This window comes from Lagopus leucura, unplaced genomic scaffold, assembly GCF_019238085.1.
Source record: "Lagopus leucura isolate 7727_CA_CO unplaced genomic scaffold, USGS_WTPT01 Super-Scaffold_73, whole genome shotgun sequence".
NCBI lineage: Eukaryota > Metazoa > Chordata > Aves > Galliformes > Phasianidae > Lagopus > Lagopus leucura.
In genome coordinates, this window is record NW_024962252.1 from 47,961,192 (window position 1) to 47,984,237 (window position 23,046).

The window sequence follows — 23,046 nt, forward strand, 5'->3', positions numbered from 1 at the left end:
AGTGTTGTGAAAGCTGAAAGATAGAGAGCACAGAGTATTTGTGAAAGCAGTTCCAGTGAAAGCAGTTCCACTCAAATTATAATTTAAATAATTATTATTTTCATCTTAACAGTAACTGAATTAAAAGTGGTGTATCTTTTGCCCTTTATTTAAACCATGGAAAAAAATAAGATAATAATAAAAGTACATTTAATCCAACCAAGACCAGTAAATATTCTAATGGCTCCTCCTTGTCCCACTTCCCAAGTTGTTTTCACCTGTCCCAGCTCTACTTCTGGAAAGTGAACGCAAGCACAGCCTCCTGAAAAAACTTGTTTTGCTAAAGTTGGCATGGAAATGCTGGGCAAGACTTCAATCTCAGGCATTGGCTGAGGATTACGTAAGGTTGATTCTCTTCATTGTTTCTGCTGATCTTTAAGCTGTTAATAAAGAGTCAGTTTGACTTGATTCTTTTGAATGGAAAACTACACAATGTTTTTGTGATGAAAATGGTCATGCTGATTAGGTAAGCAGTTTTCCATAATGAAAGTGTAAATGCGTCCACCCTGCCATGCAGGTACAGAGTGCAATGCATTTACTTTTCCTTTTCTTGTAGGCAAAAAAATGCTCTCAACTCCTGCTTGCTTGCTGTGGTGATTTTTTAATGTAGAGTATAAACTTGAGGACTGTGTTAAGACTGCTTTTTTTGGAAGAGACATAAAAATTTGTTTATTTTCCTCTGGATTTTTGACTGGCAAGTGTCTGACATTTTAATATACTATTTTCTTTTCTGTCTTCTTACAAATATATACTAGGAAATCTTATTTTCCTCCTAATAGCTGAACCAGATTGTCTTCAATTAACAAAATCTGGCCAAGACTTGGGTAAGGAACTGTCACTAAAGGGGCAATGGATCCATCACAGAATCATATAATGGTTTGGATTGAAAGGGACCTTAGAGATCATCTTGTTCCAATGCCCCACCGTGGGCAGGGTTGCTACCTTCTAGACTAGGATGCCCAGGTCTGGCCTTGAGCACCTCCAGGGATGGGGCATCCACAGCTTGTCTGGGCAGCTTGTGCCAGCACCTCACCACCCTCTGAGTAAAAAATTCCCCTCTAATATCTAATCTAAATTTTAGACTCTTTTAGTTTTAAACCACTCTCCCTTGTTCTATCTGCCCATGTAAAATGCTGGTCTTCCCCCTTTTATAAGCTCTCTTCAAGCCCTAGAAGGCTATGATGAGGTCTCCCCAAGGACTTCTCCAAGCTAAACAAACCCATCTCTCTCAACCTTTCCTCATAGGAGGTGCTCCAGCCCTCTAATAATCTTTGTGGCCCTCCTCTGGATCTGTTCCAAATGCTCTGAATCTTTCTTGTGGTGGAGGCCTCATGCCTCGGTGCAGTACTGCAGGAGGTGCCTCACAAGGGCAGAGAACAAGGGGCAATCAGTTCTCTCTCCCAGGAGTTGGCCTCCCTTCTAGTTTTTCAAGCTGCAAGTGTGCAAGGCTGGCTCATGTCCAGTTTTTTGTTCAGCAGGACCTCAAGTCCTTTCCATAGGTCTTCTCTCAAGGAATTTTTCTCCCAGTATGCACACATATCTGAGATTTCCTTGACCCATGTGCAACACCTTGCACTTGGCCTTGTTGAACCTCACTTGGTTCACATGGGACCCCTTTTCAAGCCTGTCCAGGTCCCTCTGGATGTCATCCTTTCCTGCTATTGTATCAACTGCACTGCTCAACTTGGTGTCATCAGCAGAGTTGCTGAGGGTGCACTTGAACTCATCATCTATGTCATTGATAAAGATCTCAGTTCTTGTTCTTATTTGCAAGTTTTCCATCATCATAAATTAGAATAATCCATGGAGCTATATTTGCATACTGCACTGGAAGATGTGAAGAGCTGTATTTGGTGCCTTGTACCAAAGAAGGTGAAGAATCTGCAACAGTAACAGATGGTGTGGACATTGTGCAGAAGGCTACACTGTGGCAGTAGCAATGTAGCTCATGATGAGTGGATGCTTTTACAGCTGTCATCTTCACCGCCTTATTAAATCTACGTGACTGCCTTCAGCTGGCTTCATTCATGATAATCATGATGCCTTTTCTTTGTTTATGGCCTATCTTCAACTACAATGGTTCTAGGTCATATTCTTGACTCCCAGTATTTACAAAATATGTACTTCTGCTTAGCTTCAAATCAGAGAATGATCACAAGAAATATCAGTGGGGATTAGAAGTGTTCTACACAGCAGACATGTAAACTTGAGTTTCTGTAGGTAAGAAATTAAGTTCAAAAAATCCCAAGTTTTTCTGGCTGCTCACAACAGATTTTGTTATCACGTTTGTTTTTTGTATTTCTTTGTTTTAATCAAATATCTGACTAAGTTCATTTGGCTGCTAAGTAAGTTGAAACAATGTGACCAGTTGATTAAGAAATATTTCTTTTAGAAGATACTTTACCCAGTAAAATCATATGTTTCAGATTGAGAAGTGGTAATTCTTAGAAAATGTAACTGAATATGTTCTGATTTTTTAATTATTATTTTATTTTATTACTGTTTTTTGGTAACTCAAACCTTCAGCTTCATCTGAAGAATTCAAATGCAAACTGTCTGTTTGCTTGAAACCATTTACTGATTTAGACCCAATTTCACAAAATTTCACAAATAGTTTCCACTGTCTCCAAGTGCACTTTTTGGCAAAGTTTTTCCATGCAGCTCTCAAATGCTCTCAAATGCAATATACATGAGAGTGCATCATAAATGGTAGCTGCAGGCAAGCAAGGAACAAAGGGGCATAAAGATGTGGAGGAGATAGGGGATCTTGAACTAGTTTCCTTTTAGATTCATTCATATAAGAAAGTTTTGGAAAGGTGCATCTTATGCACCTTCTAGTCAGGCAGTGAGTGATTTCTGTGAAGTCTGAGACAGGCCTTTCCTCCCAGGTTCTGCCAAGCTGAACTTCTGGTGCTGAGAACCCCTGTTGTGCTTCCTTGCTGACACCCCAAAGACTCCAGTTCTTGTCTTCAGAACTCCTGCTTGAGCTAAGGAAGCTCAGTGTTGACAACACAGCACTGGAAGCTTCTTGATGGCTCTCCTTGGTTCCATACAGCTGGTGCAGAAGGACACAAGGAAGACTTGGCCTTGCAACAGGTGGGGATGAGCAGTGGAAAGTGGTGCTGTGCTCCACCACCTCCTCAGTATTTTCCAGCAGCTATGCCCTTTCTTCTGTGCATGAGGTTGTAGGGGGGAACAACAGCCGTGTCAGAGCTAAAAGCTTCTTTGAAATATTTTACTTTCAAGAAAAACAAAAGATGTTCATGAGGGTAGAAAGAAATGCACTGAATTCCACAATCTGTTATTATAGCAGTATAAATTTTTGTTCTTTTAGTCACTGTTGGACAGAAGGCCATACTTGCATAGACAGTTCAACAGCCTCTTTAGGATCCTCCCAAACACACACAAAAAAATCATCTGTAGTATTCAAATCATCTTCATGTGACCACTGTCTGGCAAGCCATCCTTCAGTTCATTTAAAATTATAGTGCAGGGTGGGTTAGAAAAGGGGAAGGAAAAAAAAGCAACAGCAAAGTCTGTTTTTCAACCTAGTAACAGAGACTTTGTATTGGAAAATACTTGACAGCAAAGATTGGACAAAGAACACAGCACAACATAGCAGTTTTCCTGGTATCTTGTTAACTGCTCAGCATAACTTTCTGGTGAATATTGCTAGAACTGGCCCTTTTCATGCTTGCACAACATCAACAGGTAACTAACTGACAGTAAGTATCACAATTTGTGATAAATTTCTAATTGCTTAAAAAGGAGAACTATTGCCTTCCTTCCAAATGAAATGTGAGAGAGGCTTAGGGAAAGAAAGTTCAGTACACTCAACCAACAGGATTAGAAATCCAGAGATTCAGACTGGTTCAAACAACATATTCTTCACAGTGTTTGAATTGGTAAGCGGTGTGAGCTAGAAAAACATCCTAAATCATAACCAAGCACCAGACCAAGAAAAATAATAGGATTTCCAAAGGTGTATAGGACAAGAATGTTCAATAAACACTGATAAGGAGTGTTTGGGAACAAAGAGTGTTGAGAATTTTCTTTTAGAAAACTATTCTGTTAGAATGTGGTGATTCAGGAAAATGAAAACATTTCACATGAATGTAAATAACCATTTGATTCTTTCTCTAAAAAGCCATAAATATACATGCAAAGCACCTGATGGATTTCTGTAAATAGAAGGAATTAAAATGACACATACTGGCACATGAGTTTTATAAGGCCTTTCTGATATTTTTGTGGGCCACCCCAAAGTGTTATTTTGCCAAAGTGCGACCAAAAAGAAAATTTGATATGTTTACATTTTCCATAGAATGGTCTGGATCCTTTGGAAACTCCTCTAACAAAAAGATAGATTATGCTTCTTAGCAGTTGCTACTACTCTACACTTTCATTGGAGTCTCTGGAAAAAATGTACCCAGAGATGGAGTGACACTGAAGAGTGGCTCAGATTCTCAGAATAAACCAGGAATTGTATGTCCTAGTCAACTGTATAGACAATCCCCAAGATCATATAGCCAAGCAACTGACTACAAATATTATGAAAACAAAATACCATGAATATTAGCATAAACAGATCATCAAAATATAAGGTATTCATCAGAATGTAAGGTAAGCTATGTAATGTTATTGTTCTGAATTCAGAACAGTGGAGTGTATTCAAACTGTAGTGTGACCACAGCTTATTTTGTGTCTTCATTTGTTTGTACTGTTCCAGGTAATATGAATGGTTGGATCAAATGACTGCGAGACAATTGTGTCCAAATTTCTATGTGGTATTTATATAATACATACAGATGAGAAATCTGATTTGAAGGTGTGGAGAGCTCTGCACCACTTATCCATGAAAGTCTTTTAGGAAAGTACATGCTAAATTCAGGTATGTGCCACTGGATGTGGAGCTACACAACATACAATTTTTTTTTTTTCCTCTGTGGTAAATATTCATACCACTTAATTGCACAGATAACGAAATCTCCAAGTATTGCTGCAACATCATGTCTGCTTTCATTTTTTAATTTCCTCAGAGTATCAGCTCTGCTCCGTTTAGGACCAAAACCTGAGAGCATTCCAATGGGGCTGTGCTGACAACAGAGACAGTGGGCTAATCACAAGTCTCTGGAATGAGCTTTGCATTAAGGTTCTTTATCCTACAAAACAACCAAAAGGCAGTCAAGATAGTATGCAGTTCACTCCGGCTAGTTTATCAGACTCCTAAGCAGACTAGCCATGCATCTATAGCCTGTTTGTATATCTCCAAAAGTGCAGACATAGCTTACAAGGTCACAGAGAATTCAGAAGTACAGGAACAGCAAAAGAGTATGAAAATTACGAATATATTGTCATGCTTGACAGGTTGCAGTTGCTTTCAAACAGAAGTTATTTCAAAGTTACCCATACCTTTTGCAAAGTTTCATTCATGTCCTGCGTGGCTATGGAGAGTAGATCCATGTAACACCAGTGTGTTCAGGAGTGCCTTTCTACGGCCTCACAGATTGTATCTATATTGGCAAGCAATTCTGTGCAGTAGGAAGAGATCAATAAATCAAAGCTTCCCCTTGTTCCTAGTTTAATACATTCTAAACCTAATCCAAGTAAAGGAAAGGAGCAACCAGGAGATCTGTGTAGCAATACACTGCTGCTCCAAGCCAAAATGTTAATATCAGCATGGCCACACTTACTCTTACAGAAGTCCATAGAAAATTAGATCTTAAGAGTTTTGCCCTAAAGGAGATGATACGGAAAAGTCATTCTTGCACTGACAAACCTCTGCTTTTCCATGCATGTCTCCCTTGCAGGTTTCAGTTCTGTCAGAGCACACAGCATGTCAGACTGGGGATACATCTTTTCTTGTTAATCATATCATATACCAGCTTTGTGGCTGGTAACTGAATGTATTTAGGCATCTTTCTATCTTCCAGTCAAAATTTGGCCGAAAGCTTCTGTGTTAAATTGTTCTCTGCTCCAGAACTTGCCCAGAGCAACAGCACTCCAAGACTTCACTCAGCTCTTTGTTTTACAGTGGTTATAATCAAACTATTGTTCTTCATGCTTTAATGGAGCTCCTAGAAAAGGAGATTTGAAAAAGAGGGTTAAGAACAGGTTTATAAAACTTAAGTACATACCTAATCTGTCTGGGAAAATTCACAATTCACTTTGCACATTTTTGAAGCTGTCTCCAACCTGAATATCACAACATCGTGCAAAGTCTGGAAGTATGTGATTAATAGATTTACCTAATTAAAAACAAGCAAACAAAAAACAACAAACAAAAGTAAGTTTATATCTGAAGCTGTCTATTTGTAATATTATATATGTATATTATTATATATCTGTGCTAAATATATGTATAGATATATACTGTATTTTGTGTGTATTTGTACATTTATATATAAAAACACACATACATATATAGCACTATGTGTGCAATAATTAATAAAGCAGTGTTTCTTAACAATAAAATTGTCTCTTTTTCTTCCAAAAGAAAATGGTAAAAATTTCAAAGCCAGTGTTCAAGAACTCTGACCAATCTTTCTACTAAGAATATGAAGATACATGCCATCAATCAAGAAACAGGATTATATTTTGAGCTAAAATTAAGAGACTGACTGAACTCTACTATAAAAAGAGTAGGACTATAACAACCTTGAACAGATGAGGCACTACCTTCTTGTCATCTCTTAGTTACTTCAGCTTTACAGCAGAGGGTTTCCTCCAGCAGATGAAAGGGGTTACATCTGTTCAGACTAGTGTCATATGGGCATGTCTTTCATGTGTTGCAGTGCATAATTTTTTTATGCTGCCTTGCAGTGCAGAGTTTGATGTTAGATTCCTAGACTCACTGGACTGTACAGAGATGAGGATACTTCAAAACAGAATTCAAGGCAATATCCTAGAGTTTCCTAGAATTTCAAGTTGCAAGTGGGACTCCCACATAACCTGCTGACAACCACAAAATTCCTGCTGATGTTTTGGGTATTTAGGTCCATTGCTTCTGACTTTCACTTAGGCTTGATAGTCATACCATCTTTAATTTTTTTATGAAACATATATGAGCAGAATTATCATTGCAACTTCAGCCATCTTACAAATATGGTGTGAACTGGCCCAAGGAGCCATCATGAGAAGGCAGACAGACAGTGCAATCTTACAAACTCATTTCCTTAGAAAACTAGAATAATGATACTGACAAGGAGTTAGATACTTTCGGGATTTGACAGGAAATGAGAAGGAGTTCTCAGTTTTACTTTAATATTTACCAAATAACATCCTTTAATAGTAAGTATTTGAATGCAACATAAGTCCCTTCTTTAGTCATATTCTTAGTATTTACTGGCTTTAAGTTATCCATTGCAACAATAAGCAAGTTCATGACACAAAGTAACCTGTGTAACCCATGGTGAAAAAGAGAGTTCCTATGTATTGCAAAATGACATACCCACACAAATTAATACTGATTGCTGATCCAGGAAGGCTGGAACCGGAATGTTAGTGGGTTAGTACTGGGGAAAGTGCAGGAAGCAGGACAGGGGAAACAGCCCATTCTTCTTGTATGTTCTCAGTGAGGAGAAAGGCAGCTGAGCACATGCCTTTCTTCTCCTCCAGAAGGCACAAGTAAGATTTTGTATTTTGTTCTTTTATGGTTGTGCATTTTGTATTTTTACATCTAACAAAGCAGAATGTTACACATTAGAGACATCATTCTCTATTGTCCCCCATTTTTTGGCTGTTCCCACCTTACTCAGGCTTGATAGTACATTAAGTTGAGGTTTTAGAACATGTTTGCTGCAGGTCACTATGTAGAAGCAGACAGTGTAGGGAGACAATTCCTTCCATGTGAAATCAAATGTAGTTATATGCTAAGCTGAGAAAGAACATGCTGATGTTCTCTCTCTATTTTGGTTGCTTTCAGCTATTATTTCATTGTTTAATTGGACAAGTTATACTAATAAGTTATGTTTCATACAGCTCGCCTTTGCAGAAATGATCCCACTGCAATTTCCTGTTCTTGGTACAGCCAGATGAGTTACTTGTAGTCATTTTGAAAAATGACTACAATTTCCAGTCTTTTTTTCAGCCACCAAGTTAGTGGAATGAGTAAAAGTAGCAATCTTGCAGTGAACCAGCTGGTCTTGCAGTTTGGTTTTTATTCAGTCATTCTATTCAGTCTCCAAATATTTCAAGCAGCTCATGAAATATCTGGGTTACCTTTCTCATGAAACTGTGGAACCTGGAGTTACTATGCTTTTGTTGTGCCCAGTGGCTCCGCTGGGCTGAGAAGTCTGGAGCCAGTGGGTCTCCTGCCCTTTTGGGTAAGACCTGGCTGCACTCAAGCTCTGCACCAGGCCCTTCTCCAACCTGGAGAGCAATGTAGAGCAGCACTGTGTAAAATGTCACTATACACTTGGCATACATAAAGAGAAAACAAACAGAAACAAAAATTAGAAAGAAAATCAGAGCACAACAAGCAATGTCACAGTCATCTTAACAGGGAAAATAAGTGCTGGCACCTCTTCAATTGCCTATCAACATGCTTGTTCACACTGTCAGCACTTTGCCCAGAGAGTGCTTTTCCCCTTTGCAGTACCTATAACCCATCCCTACATGTGCCCCATCCTCACATGTTATATATTTCTTGTGTAGCTTGACCAAATCATCCCATTTCATACCTCCTGGGTTCCTCCTACGGGTTCTTTTCTGTCTTCCCTTCTCAGCCTTTTTAGTTATTTCTTCCAACTTACTCATGAATTGAAAACAAAACTTTTCTGGAGTTAAGACCCCATATCTCCTAGGTCAGTTTTCACACTTTGTGGCACTTATAGAGGTAAAGATCTTCTCATCCCCTTTCTCACCAGCCCTCTGCCTTCCCCCATGTTTCCTTTCTTCCCTCAAGCTTTGGAAGAGAAAGACTCAAATTATAATGTTTACTGGGTACCAGCCAGCTCTTCTGGCTGAGGCTGGGCTTGCTTCAGTAGTTGTTTGAACTTAAGCAGTTGTCAGAGTACGAGAATAGAGAGGTTCCAGCTCATGGAACAGAAAACTATGTCACAGTATACAGCATGGAAAAGCTTTAATGACTTCTGCATGATGTTTTTCTGATCCATTTTTTCAATGGATTTCTTCTCATGTTCATGTTCTTCTAATACCGACTACCCTGAGGACATGAAAACCTTTGTTATGTCAGTCATAGAGTTTCTTCTCCCGGTGAAGTGCTATGCAAGCCTTTCATTTTGCCGTTTATTTGCTCTTAAGAAACATTTCTCAAGACAGCAGAGGTGGGCTTACAATATTACAAAACTAGTTTAGGCTATGACCAAACAAGCTGCCAAATTATACATTTCCTAATTATAGTGATTGTATGTGCTAGACGGAAAGATTTGAATTATATGTATGTGTGTGTATGTATATATATATTGTTCATATTTATAAGATACATTTTTTTTAATATTTATTTTTCATATATCATTACTCTCCATGGGACTGAATCAGTCTAGTCAACTCAAGTAGGTCTTACCAGAGAAAGATAAATGGCCACTTATTCCTATTGCTATTCTTATTCCTATTTCTAAAATGTATCTGAATATTTTTCAAAGGGCAGAGCAGAGTTTTCTTTTTATTTTCTTCAGATGGGATTAAGTTGCAGTCTTTTAGTGCTGTGGAAGAAACTGTGAAAGTCCTGTCTAATATAAAAATGCCTTTCAAGGAGAAGTAAAGCCTTTACACAAACTTCTGAAATGTCACATCTGTCAAATAGATGATAGGTACAATGCAAAATTTGCTCTTGGTCTTACTGAAGAATTTTTCCCCATTACATACCTTCTAGTTGTTTCTATTATTTCTGTTTCTAGTTTGCTTTAAGCCCAGTGCCAAAAGCACCTTTCCAGTCACATTCCATTAACACACAGATTAAAAACCCTTGTTTCCACTTCACAAGGCCGTGAGCTCTGGCATGTTCAAGAGGTTCTCCTGTGCAAATGTTCCTACTCATTTCACAAAATGAGGGGAACCAGTGAGGGTCATTTCTCATATATAGGATAGGAAAGTGAGCAAAGTGAGCACATGCCACAGCAAAACAGTCTTGCTCTATTCAATAGGTAAATAGTGCTCACAATAAGTGAGAGAATCTGCCTCTTTTAGTGTGACTACAGCAATCTGAAGATGGATATTAACGTTTCTGTATATCTGGCTATAAAGCACAGTGATCAGGACCTTGTCTTATACAAGGATTATAAATAATAATAATATTGCCTATTTAATGATGTCAGAACATTGTTCTTAACTCCTGCCATAGAGCATTTAAAAATCAAAAGCATTTCTGCAGTCAAATGATGGGATCTAGAAGGCCTTGTTATACCTTCAAGGTTAATTTGGCAAGGAACTAAATCAGAAATCTCAGTGGAGAATAAGGAAAGCTGTTTGATTAAAGGCCCTGTATTTTAGATTGCTGCTCCAATTCCACTTGTAACTCTAATGGAAATGAATTGATCTCCCTGCAAGGACGCGTGCCTATTACTAATACAGGTACTTGTATGTTTCTTCTTTCTCTGCTTTCAGAGGCAAAAGATGAGAGGCCGGGAGAAGTCATAGAAGTTTGTTGTTTTGTTTTTTTTTTCCATTTCTCCTGTGGAGAATAAGAAGTAATTTTAACAAACCCTGAAGCTTCACAGTGTCTTAGATTGCCTAACATCTTAATTGCTTTTGGTGATGTGCATGAGAGAGAGAGCCTGAAATTCAATCCAAAATCTCATTGAGTGTCAACAGATGCAGGAATATGAGCGGGATGCAGGCTGCAGCTGGGCTCTGCCAGGACTCTAAGCCAAACACACTGACTTGAAGAGTTCATAATCAGTCAAGATCTGCATCAAAAATGTGCAGCTCAGATCCACTTCTGGTCTGAAATAGGCCAGGCCACGTGCCAGAGGATACATACCTAATTACCAGGCTGTTCTGATTATTACTTCTTCTGTACTTTTCCCAGTAAATTTAGAATAAATTATATCTTTGGCAAATCACACAAAGAGATGATTATACATTTAATTGAATGTTTACCTCTCATTTTCTTCTTGTAATAGTAACTGGTACAGATTACAGGAACTCAGAATAATTTTCCTATATGTCTACATTTTCCCAGGATTAGATTCAGTGGAAAAATAAAACCACCAAAACAAAACAGTAAGAGTTCTGGTTAGGGAATATTTATACCATATTCAGCTTTTTTTTCTTCCTTTAATATGAAAATGAATAGTATCAAGGGATAGTGTCTTGGCTATTTGCAATCCATTGGAAAATGCATATTAGAGGAGGAAAATGCATAATTTATTAAATGTATTGCTTAAGGTGAGAAACTTGAAATTGAGTTTTGTAAGACTGGGGATTTGGGGTTATATGCTTGGCGTAGGTTACTCTATCTGCTGAATTATTCAGCACTATGCTTACCAGTGGGAATAACAAGAAAACAGACTTAGAGTTTGAAATGTATTTTCATTTGATTGGGGGGGGGAAAAAAAAAAAAAAAAAAAAAAAAAAAAAAAGGTTAGAAATGAAATAGCAGCAACACTCAGAAAGCTTTATTACCTTCTCATTAAAGAACTGTTGATGAATGGCTGCAGCTTTTCCTATGAAAGGAGTACTTCTATGCATTCACTCTGAGTGGTACTTAAATAAGAATGTTATTAGAGACTGTGATATCCATTAAACAGCCACAAATAATTTATATGTTTACCACTTACTTCCTATTGTCACCATTTTATTTCCAAGTAACCAAAATGTACATATGTGTGATACAAGAAAAGAACTGAAGGTATTCAAAGTGCTAATTTCTCTCAAGTGTTTGAGGAAATCATCTTAAAAGGAAAACTCTTCTCTTAGGATTGCTCCTTCCCTACAAAACCACTTTATGTTAGAAAAGTACTTTGATTTCCTTCAGATTTTTCAAGAGCTGTAGGAGTAATTTTCTTACTCAAATTTTAGTATAGTAGGAAGAAAATCTGCTTTAATGGAAGAAAATCTGTTTATTTATTTGTTTATTATTGAAGCATCGGGTTACCTATTTGCTGGAAGATTTCTTAAATGTATAAAGGAAAACATTTTTCTGGCAACAAATCTCTTCAGCCACCACAAAGAAACAGTTGCTTCAGGAACTGAAATAAAAGCCTTTATTTTGTCAAGTTCTACTTTTTTCATCATAAATCGGGAGCATCTCCCCTTGAAAACTGCAGGCTTTTTCTCCTTATCACATGATTAAAATCTCTTCAGTTAGGAGGAATCAAAGAAACACTCCATCTTACCTATGCTGAGTTTCACTATTTCTCTGTTGGAAACACTCTGTTAGCCTGGAGCAAACAAGAAATATCTGAATCTGAAAGCTTTTCTCTCCTGTCCATCCCATGTTCCCTACACTCTACAATAGACTACCCACAGATCTCATGAACTTTGACCACTTCAAACATTATCAATAAGAAGGGATGAGAAGAGTCTCAGACCTCTGTTTCCTCACTTACTCAGCAAAATATAGTCTCCAAAAACTGGGGAAAATAGAAATAGCAAAATAGTCTCTCAGCAAAACACCAAGTATAATGAATGAAAAGAATTATGGCAAAATTCCCAGATCATTTGAAGTATGAGGAATGGTCCTCTATGGTCAGGGTCTTCCACAATCAGAATTCTCCACTCGAAAGTGAAGGCAGAATAGTGCATCAAAACAACACTCCATTAAAGTACAGAGCAGAACAAGAAAAAATTCACTGAAACAAACCAAACCCTGACACACAGTGAAAGAGCCAACAAGGTGGATCTGCATGTGGACAGTGTAAGTGATCACAACAGATGTTTCCACATGTAGGATCTGTTGTGTGACCAGCTCCTAATATGGTGACAGGGGTAGTCAAGAAAGGGAATATGACATGCTGCTGAATTTTAAATCTGCCCATTTCATCATTTGACATCTTTCCTTATCCTTAGATCAAGCTGAATGTATTCTCAGATGTCTCTGTAAGATAGTGTCAATGTGCTCATTCAAAGAGCGCAAAGTAAAAACTGATTTCAGAATGGTCACTTCCTTAAACTATAGGAAATAATTGATTTGCACAATTAGATAGATTTTTTTTTAATTTTGTATGTGTTTCCTTTTCTGAACCAACTTTTTGACATTTTGTTTAATATTTCATAAATTCTTCCTACAATTGATTGATATAGAGCACGATAACAGCAATATTTAATAAGAAGCTGCTTATTCTCTTTGGTTTTCCTTTGATTATTTTTGTAACAAAAGGAAAGTTGTCAGGCCTGGAAAATGCGTATGTACAGATTAAAAAGGCTGTGGAAAACTTCTAGGTTTGTCCAAGGTGAGAGATTCTGTCTGGTGAGGAGAAGTAAGAAAGACAAACATGGAACAATTTAAGACTAACACCTAGACATCAGTTTAGTCAACATGTTTAACTTCTTTGGAAATAAAACGTTCTGCTCTCTTAATACAAGCAAATAGAAGCTAGCATTTATCATATTCAGAGCACTCACCAAACAGTGACTAACAAATGTACTTAGCAGAAATTCTTAAGGCTTTTTTTGTTCAGGAGTATAAAGCAAATACTTAACTTGATGACCATAGGACAGAATTATGGAACAACAAACACAAATTGGATTTTTGTCTCAGTAGGACTTGAGAAACGTCCCACAGCTGCCTAATAACTCTGGTCTCTCTCTCTGTCTGACTCTTCTGTCTGAGAAGGGTTCTAACGTATTTGTCAAATGCAAACAAAAAATAACAGGTAGGAAAGGTGTGGCTATCTACGGGAAAATGATATCTAACACTTGAAAGGAAATAAAGGGGAGATTGGAGAAGCATAAATTATGATCATTAGCCTATTGCAAAGCTATTGAATTCATCTGGAGTCTTCCTTTGGATGAGAACCGTCGCTGTCATGATGAAATATAGAATTCTCATCTCATGCAGAAACTATTTGTTTGACCTAAAACCCAGCGTCTGTGCTCAAGCCCTTTTTTCCCAGACTGGGCTGAATTCAGATAACGCTTCAGCTGGGACACCTGAGCTGAAACTCAACCTATGCAGCAAACATTGCTTATTGAAGCAGATACTCCACTTAAAATGCAAGCATCATGTGGATGGACTCTGTCCAACTTTCCTTTGAATTCAACAGACTGGAATCAAATTCATCCATCTACTCCTACAATTCTGTGGCAGTCCAGCAACACAAAGCACTTGTGAACTCAGGGGATCACTTTAAACATACTTGGCTCTGGCACACATGGTTACAAAAGAAAATAGGCAGAGTAGCGTGATCTACCCAGCAGAATAATTTTAAGGTAGAGTCAGACTTACAAAGCTTTACTTTTCCACTGGTAACCCTCCTGCTATGTGCAACAGTAAGAGCAGGGACTGGGCAGCAGACAACAGCTTGCATTTGTCACAGGAATTTTTCCAGTATGTTTCCTGTTCCGTAGGAGATGAAATAATTCACTTGGACTTCCCTGGCTATTTCACAACACTACAAAAGGCAAAACTGCTATGGAAACAGAGTGCTTATGTGCAAAATGGAATCAGGGTTGTGTACTTCCGTGGTCTTTTCCAAATACAAGAACTTAGTGTCGTGTTTCGTTTTGTTTTGCTTTGCTTAAGTAAGGAACAAAGATCTTAAAAAAATTCTGATAATTAAGAAATTACTAGAATTCTTTACAATTTGAAATCTTGTTAACATCTTAAAAATGTAACCTTTTTAGCAGGAACCATTCCTTAATAATTCCTAAAACTCTATTCTCTGCTTTATTTTATTTTTTAAGTGAACCAATTCAATCTTGAAACAAATTTATATTGATTTTAAAAATATTTTAAGCAATCTCTATGTATGTTCATTGTGTAATGTAGTAGTCCAGAATGGTTGAACTTACATGAAATATGAGAAAACCAGTTACAGTGCTCTCAGCTTAGATGAAATAAAGGCAAGGTACTTTAAAAGAGTATTCATCCATTTGAAAGCACACAGTTTAGTAAATGAAATATAAAATCACCTTCCACAACTTCTGTAGTTAACCAGTTTCCAGTAATTTCACCACATAACTCTTATGCTGTTTTAATCTTCTTCCCATAATCCTGAAAACAACGTCTGTTCCATTTGGTAGCTGGTTCTTAACAGTGTATAAGTATCTCAGCATTTCACTAAGTCACATTTCCTCTTACTGACAGTTACATACTTTCCAGCACAAACCACAAATGCAAAGCAGACTTCTATCTGCTCCACCACAACTTAACTTCTGGAACAATTTGAAAACCTAAAGGCTTCTGATCTTCACTGGTCTCTACTCTTTGCTATATTACACTCTATTTTTCAGAAAGACAAAATAAGTTGGGATCTTTACATAGCTTGCTTTTTATGTTCCTATATCTGCTTGCTTGTTTTATCTTCACACTTTCAGTTATTTAAGATGTTAGCATGTTTTGTCTTGGGAGACCATTTAAAAACTTAAACTTGAAAACAGTATGTCACATCTCGTTCCTGAGTTCAAGAAAGATGAATAATTGGGCTGAAGAAAATTAACTCCGAATATTACTGGCATTAGTTAATATACTTACACTGATAGCATTAATCATGATAGTGCAGATGATAGCATCACTGAAATCAAAATCAACTGTGGTATATGAGGCCAAATTGCCATCTTGCACATTCATGAGAATAAAAGCCCTGACAGAGACCCCTCCCTGGTGATTGTACCAACAGTAGATCAGGCTCTAAAGGGCTGGTAGATACAATGTCCTGCCTACTGTAGAAGTCTCAAAAGTTAGAACCATTCTGGGGCAATGCAGAGGTGTCAAAGGGCCTTTGCTGGCCAACACAGAGCAGGAAAGGCTGTCTGTTTCAGTTCTGGAATAGCTAATTTGGAGTCAGGGCTGACCCTCTGGTACTTTCAACTAAACCGGTAGGAACTGAAAACCTGGGTACAAACATATATGTGTATGTTTATTCTTGTAAACATTTATTTCCAGGAGCCCAGAATTTCCCCTCTAACCTATTAATATGGTCTCACACACGCAGTCCTTAGACCATAAGTCATGAATACTCAGAGGAGTCTTAAGCTCATTGCGCTTGGACATGGCTGACCACTCAGTTCACACATAGAGCTTGAACACTTGTGAAATATAAACAGCAGCTACAATAAGAGCAATTTAAAATTTTATATTGCAAACATATAATGCTGGAAGACAGAGTTGTAATTTCTTTCAAAATTGATTTCATTGCATTCTCCTCATATACACCTTAATAAATCACATTTATAACATTCCTAAGCCTTTAAGGCACGAAAGAGTAAAAATAAAGAGACATTTTAAGCATTTTGTCTGTCTGTCTGCTATTCTTCTTTCCTTGTAAAGCTATTGTAGGTCCATCATTCACAACCCACAACAATTCAGCTGTGCATCTCTGCTACCCAATACTCCAGGTCCTCTAGCTGGCATCACCAGCCTCTTCATAACCCTCCTGGGCCTGCTGCTGGATGGCAGAACCCAACAGAGGCTGAGCTGTCTAACCAGTCTCTCCCACTGCAGGTTGCCTGGCTGGTTGCAGCATATCTTTGGAGCCATCATGGTTTAAAGATCAACAATCCAAGTGCAAAGAGGGGAACGGACGCCTGCAGACAGCCAGAGCTCCATATGAGGGCCAGCATGGCTTCCTGTCTCATAGGAAGCGCCCGCACCATGACCTGTCATCTCTGCTGTCTGGACTGCTGTCTCTTCATTTCCTGTAGCAAAAAAAAAGCAGCGCCAAAAAAGCGTCTCTCTTCCTTCTGTTTCACCACTTTTCTTCCAGAAGGGCTCTGAACTTGTCTGCCCAGCTGGAATTAATATACCCAATGTCTCTGTGGGGATGACTGGGGAAGTGGAGGAGGTCCAAAGGGGTTGTGTGATATTTGCTGTTGATATACTCATAAATCAGTACGAGTATATGGCTGTGTTGGATCTCTGAGGCAGGATCAGAGACAAAGGAAACTTGATGTGCCACGCTCTGCTCTTCACGTGTCTGGTCCCCAGACTTGTTTGAAAAGTCTTCAGAATAAATAACAGAAAACAAAACAGAAATCACCAAGGAGAGAACAGCACATCTTCCTCAGCTGTACATTAGCTGGGATGGATGCTTTACTGTCAGGCTGCAAGGACTTTTGTACATCTATCTAACTGAGCTAACATTTGATTCCTTCTCTACTGATGAAAAGAAACTGAGGTAAAGACCAGGTAGGCAGGGAGGAAAAAGAGGAAGGCAACTGCAGAAGTAGCAAAAACTACTCTCAGTTTAATTTTTGAAAGCCAGTCCAAAACTGTCGCAGAAGCAGTTTGGCATTGACTGGAACTTGGCCCTCCAGACAGAGGTATACCTGAAAGGGAAGCATGTATTACAGAGCTTTTTCTCTGCTAGTTTCATTGTGATTGTAAGCCTGGAGAGCTTCCTGCTGTAAGCCTTTGCTTTTAGCTTTTGGTGACCTTCACACCAGGGTCTGTGAGAGATATATTGATAAATGGAAAAAAGCCAGCTGAGTGCCACACATACAAGTGTCTACATTGCTTAAGTGTTACCTTGCTTTGGTGAGGATAACTGCAGCTAGCTTTCTTGGATGTGATTTCCCAGTGCAGTTTGAGTGACAAGTCACTCAAAACACTACTCTTCAAGGTTTTAATGGATATTCTAGAGTTGGCTCCCCCTGCCTTACATAGTCCTTTGATACGCATTGTTTTCCTGCAATGAACCCACATGGCCTCTAGCCTCAAGCCACAGCATTCAATGTGTGTCCTCAGTCTGCAGACAGAAAAACACCAGCTCGATGGGCTGCAAAGCAATCCTGTCATTATTTCTATGAATTTGAACTCAAAAAAAAAAAAGAAAAAAAAAAAAAAAACACAGGAAGGATAATCATTATGTCTTAAAACCCCAATAAGTTCTCTGTAGGACATAAGGAGACCCAGGGTCAACTGCTACAAAGAATGAATGTAGTAGTCAGTCTGCTGTAGAAGCACCAGAACAGAGCTGCATGTATGAAGGACATTTGGCATCTGGACTAAGAACCACTTCTTTTAATTTGCAATACAGTAATAGGCAAACAGACTCCACTCTTGAAATCACACTGTAATATGCAATTCTCATTGTGCTGTGATTGTTGTTCAAGAAGCAGCAAAATTGTGCTATGTAAGTAGAAGGTGACAAAGTCAAGTCTTGACATAGAAGACAGAAAATAAGATAATTTCTTCGCAGATATAAAAAGTTGAGGTTTCCTGAGGTAAAAACAAGAAGTCTGAATTTTATTCACTGGGTCTCTGTATTAATTTGCATTCCTAAAAATAGTTATCATTTTAGAACATAGATTTGGACTGCTGGAGTGAAGCTATTAGTCAATTCCATCTAGTATTCAGCCTGGGTAGTAACAAGTAGCACATGGTGATAAAATGGAATTTCAGACAAAAACGTGCTGCCCTTACCCAATTAGGTATTGCTACACGTGAAGCATTTCTTCCTAGTCCTCATTGCTGATGACTATATGCTTTCATGTAGCAGGCTGATTTTGCCTTATCTCCTGCAAAGCTATATATAGTTGTTGTTGTAGAATCTGTTAGGTGGTTGTTTTTGTTGTTTGTTTTTTTGTTTGTTTTGATTTGGTTTGGTTTTTTTGTACTCACTAATCTCAGGTTGCTTGTAGTGGCTGAGGCCAGTGAACTTTTTTCTACTGTGATATTCTAACAGCACCATAGAAAGCCTTGACTATCCACATAGAAAGCAACAGTCCTCTGTTAAACCAAATGAGGTTTAACAAAAGCAAGTGTGGAGTCTTGCATCTAGAGAGGAATAATTGTATGCAATGGTACAGGTTGGGGGTACAGGCTGGAGAGGAGCTCTGCAGAGAGGCACCTGGGCGTCCTGGTGGACAGCAGGCTGGCCATAAGCCAGCAGTGTGTCCTTGTGGCCAAAAAGGCCAATGGCATTCTGGGGTGCATTAAAAAGAGTGTGGCCAGCAGGTCGAGGGAGGTGATCCTCTTCTCTGCCCTGGTAAGACCTCATCTGGAGTACTGCGTCCAGTTCTGGGCTCCCCACTACAAAAAAGACAGGGATCTCTTGGAAAGAGTCCAGCGGAGGGCCACAAAGATGGTGAAGGGCCTGGAGCATCTCTCCTATGAAGAAAGGCTGAGTGAACTGGGTCTGTTCAGCCTTGAGAAAAGAAGACAGAGGGGACCTGATCCAGGTCTATAAATATCTAAGTTGTGGGACGCAGAGTGGCGAGATCAGACTCTTCACAGCAGTGTGTGGAGACACGACAAGGGGAAATGGCCAGAAACTGCAGCATAGGAAGTTCCGCACAAATGTGCACAAGAACTTCTTTACAGTGACGGTGACGGAGCACTGGAACAGGCTGCCCAGGGAGGTGGTGGAGTCTCCTTCTCTGGAGATACTCAAGACCTGCCTGGACACCTACCTGTGCGACCAGCTGTAGGGAACCTGCATTGGCAGGGGGGTTGGACTCAATGATCTCTAGAGGTCCCTTCCAACCCCTACAATTCTGTGATTCTGTGATTCTGTCTCTCAGAAATTCTAGGAACAAGGTGTAGTGTTTACTTCAAAAGTAAGTTACAGTGCCATGGCTGTAGCAAGTCATCAGGGAACAAAGCTGAGCAAATAAATCTGGTGAGAGATTTATTGATTAGATGAGAAGAATGAATATGTGCCAGGCCACATCTTTACCAACAGATTCTGACTTCTCCACTGTGCATGGTCAAGATAGTCCTTGCCCTTTATCCTAAGAGAACAGCAATGATAAGCTGTTCTTCCATATTTTCTCCCTGACAACACAAACTGCCTAGAAACAATATGAAGAGGCCTACAGGCAAGAATGGATGGCATTTGTTGGAAGGGAACATCACCTTAGGTTATCCCCTTGATCCTATGCATCTCATTAAGATTGCAGTTGTTTTTAATGCTCAAGCAGTATAAATAACCTTACAAGTAGATGTCAGCTGACTGTATTCCCAAATGGCAACTAGAGAAGGACAATCCATGCAGTATCCATCTCTTCAGAATGTGCATCTTCAAAACAAATGAAAGAGACAAAAAAAAAAAAAAAAAAAAAAAAAGCATCAGACAGAAGTACCTATTTAACTGTTTATTAACAGGAATGTTGAAAGAGGAAGCTGTAAGAAATATTCAGTCATCAGAGTGCCATTGGGTGAGGAAGAAAAGGGATACACAGTCAAGACATTTGTAACTAACTTGTTCATTTAGCAAGTGATTCTCAGCATTTTTTTTTTCCAATTTTACTAAGTACTTTTACCATCTCTGTCTCCTTCTCTTGTCAGCTCTGTGAATCTTCCTAGTCTAAAATAGCCTTGAAATCATTTTAAGCTTGCACACTGGGAACAGAGACAAAAGTACATAAATCTTCTCAGCAAGTCACTATTCCTGGCAGCCCTCTAGCTTTGTCCAGAAGCTACCCATATTTATCACCATCTGACTGAAGAGTTATACTGCTCCCAAAAGAGCTCTTTGTTATTTGCAACACAGCTGTCATTCCTTCATTGTCAGTAGGTCCAAAGTGAGCAGCTAATTTCTCCTGATGATGGTTCCAGTGGACCTATATGGATGCATTTATTCCAGAAGGGCTTTTTACTGTACTTAACAAAGGAGTTCCCTTCCTGAAGCTGCTTGCAAATTTGGAATATTTTAATAGCTCCTATTTGCCTTTATTATCACATTTGGCACAAAGGCTAAAGCTGGCTACTCAGATCAGATGATTGTGTCAGTGCAGTTTGAGGCCTGAATTTATAGACAGACTCAAACTGAATGCCTCCAAAGCACATCATGGTGCAGCTCACAGATCAGTAGGAGTTAAGCAGTGCTGGGAGTGCAAAGCTTAGATATTTGACTTCTACTTAACCCCTATTTTAGAGTGCTTAAGTACAATGTCATAAGTCAAATGCTCCAGTCTGCTACTACCTACAGGAGTGAGCAGCAAAATTTCCCAGGTTAGAAGAGAAATGCTCAGCTGACACATTGAAGATATTTGTTCGTACTGATATCTGCTCTTGACCTTCACACAGCTCAGTCCAGAGATGTAACTTGGCCAGACCACTATAAATTAGCAGACATCTGGCTAAGTATGGTGATACTGTAAGCTTTTCCCTGTTTTTGTCCCTTGTCATTTTTTTCTATCTATGCAGTAATTTCTCTGCTTCCAAGGGTACCTAAATGCAGCTAAACATCTTGACATGGTAGCAAGTAAAGGATTTGCACCCTTTTTCATTTGTACTTACTTAAAAGCTGAAGTCCAAATTTTATCTATGGTTTTGTAGTGGATTATAAGATAAAATATTAACATTATGCAACAGTGTGTGCAAATAGTAGTGATGGCTCATTCTCACTACTCTGACTGCCTTTTCTACACAGAGAAATGTTTACAGTTGTATGTTGTTTTATTTATATGGCTATCTCAAGATATACCCAGACACTAGTTGTTATGTCCACAGTTGCCTGTCAAAACTCAGTTGAACTGACACTGGTTTCATGGCCAATGAAATGATAATCATTGGCACTCTTCAGACTTTTCTGACATGAATTTGGAAGTACTTGCCACAAACTGGTCTGTAATGAGGGAATACAATTACAGATTTGTTCTTTTCTCTTGCAATGAACTGTGCCAAATATTTGTATATCAGACTTTGAAGTGAACTGGGGATTTTTTTCAGGTACACTTGAATTTCTCTGTGCCATGCATTTGTAATGCTTTCTTTTTCCTTTGCTAGTGATACCTCACTGCCATAATTTCAGTTGTTAATAGTATGGAATTCTTTCTCCATGACCACATGGTAAACTCCAGGAGCCACAGAGGATATATCTGCGCTCATTACTGTGCCCATGTGTTACAAGTATCATCTGCCCTGCCTCTACAAAAACAGCACAGCATCCTCGAGAAAGTGGGTTAAATATAGCCAGAGGCCAAATTTGCTCTTGAGGTAACCACTTAGTCCAGGCACTTGGCCTTATTTGTCAGCAGTTCCTCCAAAACCTCTCTCCCTCTGTCTGATGGAGGCTGGTGACAACATGCCATCAGCAGCTGACTAATATGACACTTCATCCACAAACAGGGAGAGTGAGGTTATCAGGAGATAACTCAGCATTGTTGTCATTATTCAGCCACCAGCTTTCCTGGTTGGGTTGTCATGGAGTTACAGCATATGCTACACAAAACAACAATGTTATTTTAGGAGAACTAAGCCATGAACTTCAGTTCTCAGTTTGCCAGGCTCCCTACATGCTGACGGTGGGGATGCCAACTGTGGCTTTCAGCGTTATCACTGATGGAAATCTTGCAAGTTTGTGTTTTACCAAACAATGACACACTTCTGCGGCACTGGCACAAGACATAGTTATGCATGATAGATATTAGCTGAATGTTCTTATGCCGTATCTGTGAAAAATAAGCATTTCCCCATGATGTGCTTGACTGACTTCACATCATTCCTCTGACAAGAGGGACAGAATTACAAAAACTCTTTTTTTTTCTCCTCTTTTTATTTTTTTCCATGTGCCATAGCCAACAATGTTTTACATTACTAGCCTGTAGCACAATTTCAAAAATTGGAATTTCCATTGCTTGGAAGGCAGTCTAAATGCTCTCTTTTTGGAAAGTCTCTGTCTATTTCTTTTTCTTCTGCTTTTTTTCCTTACTTCTCCAAAACATATGTTTTCGATCTCTGAAGTTTATATGAAAGAAATTGCTGATGGCAGAGATTTTTTCTTTGCAGTTTATCTCCCACTGTCCTGATTTAAAAAGAAAGAAAGAAGGAAAGAAGGAAAGAAGGAAAGAAGGAAAGAAGGAAGGAAAGAAGGAAAGAAGGAAAGAAGGAAAGAAGGAAAGAAGGAAAGAAGGAAAGAAGGAAGGAAAGAAGGAAAGAAGGAAAGAAAGGAAGGAAGGAAGGAAGGAAGGAAGGAAGGAAGGAAGGAAGGAAGGAAG

At 38.8% G+C, this 23,046-nt stretch overlaps 1 long non-coding RNA gene across 2 annotated transcripts in view; it reads right to left on the reverse strand.

Annotated features, from left to right (window-relative positions):
* Nucleotides 1-2,594: 2,594 nt before the first annotated feature.
* Nucleotides 2,595-23,046, reverse strand: part of LOC122191516 — a 26,039-nt gene continuing 5,587 nt past the window's right edge. The window contains exons 1-2 of one of the 2 annotated variants that reach the window (XR_006182421.1): nt 8,260-8,565; nt 2,595-6,116 (exon numbers count right to left, since the gene is read on the reverse strand). This is a non-coding gene — a long non-coding RNA (uncharacterized LOC122191516). Of the gene's footprint in view, nt 6,117-8,259; nt 8,566-23,046 lie in introns of those variants that run through there. The other variant, XR_006182420.1, reaches the window with a different exon arrangement.